The sequence below is a fragment of the Chrysochloris asiatica genome, unplaced genomic scaffold, assembly GCF_000296735.1.
Source record: "Chrysochloris asiatica unplaced genomic scaffold, ChrAsi1.0 scaffold00253, whole genome shotgun sequence".
NCBI lineage: Eukaryota > Metazoa > Chordata > Mammalia > Afrosoricida > Chrysochloridae > Chrysochloris > Chrysochloris asiatica.
The window spans coordinates 2081194-2081791 of NW_006408771.1; positions in this window are offsets into that span (position 1 = coordinate 2081194).

Consider the following 598-nt stretch of genomic DNA (forward strand, 5'->3'; position numbering starts at 1 on the left):
AAAACAAAGAGGAAGGATCAGTAGTTGGAATATGTGGCACTGGTGATAGAAATGATATTGGAGATCACATGATAGAATTTCTCAAGACCAATGACTTCTTCATTGCAAATACCTTTTTTAAACAACATAAAAGACAACTACACACATGATTTTGGTTGGGTGCTGTAGGATCAGCACTGAACAGCAAACCACAAGGTTGGCAGTTCAAACTCACTAGCTGCTCCTCAGAAAACTTATACAGGCTTGTTGTGATCAGAACTGATTCGACAGCACTTAAAAATAACATAACATGGAACTTACCTTATGTAATACACAGAAATCAAATTAAATTAACTATTCCATATCAGCAGCCAAAATAGTCCGGGGGCAGACTATGGAACAAATCATTGATTGCTCATATGCAAGTTCAGGCTGAAGCTACAGAAAATGAAAACAAGTCATATAGAGCCAAAATATGACCTTGAACATATGCCACCTAAATGATACTGAATGAAAAAGTCCAATTCCTAGTTCCAGTCTGGGCAGCAAAAGGTAGAATCATTACTGAATGAATTCCAATCCATTAGGACTAGGCTAGTGAAAAAAAAAAAAAAAAAGA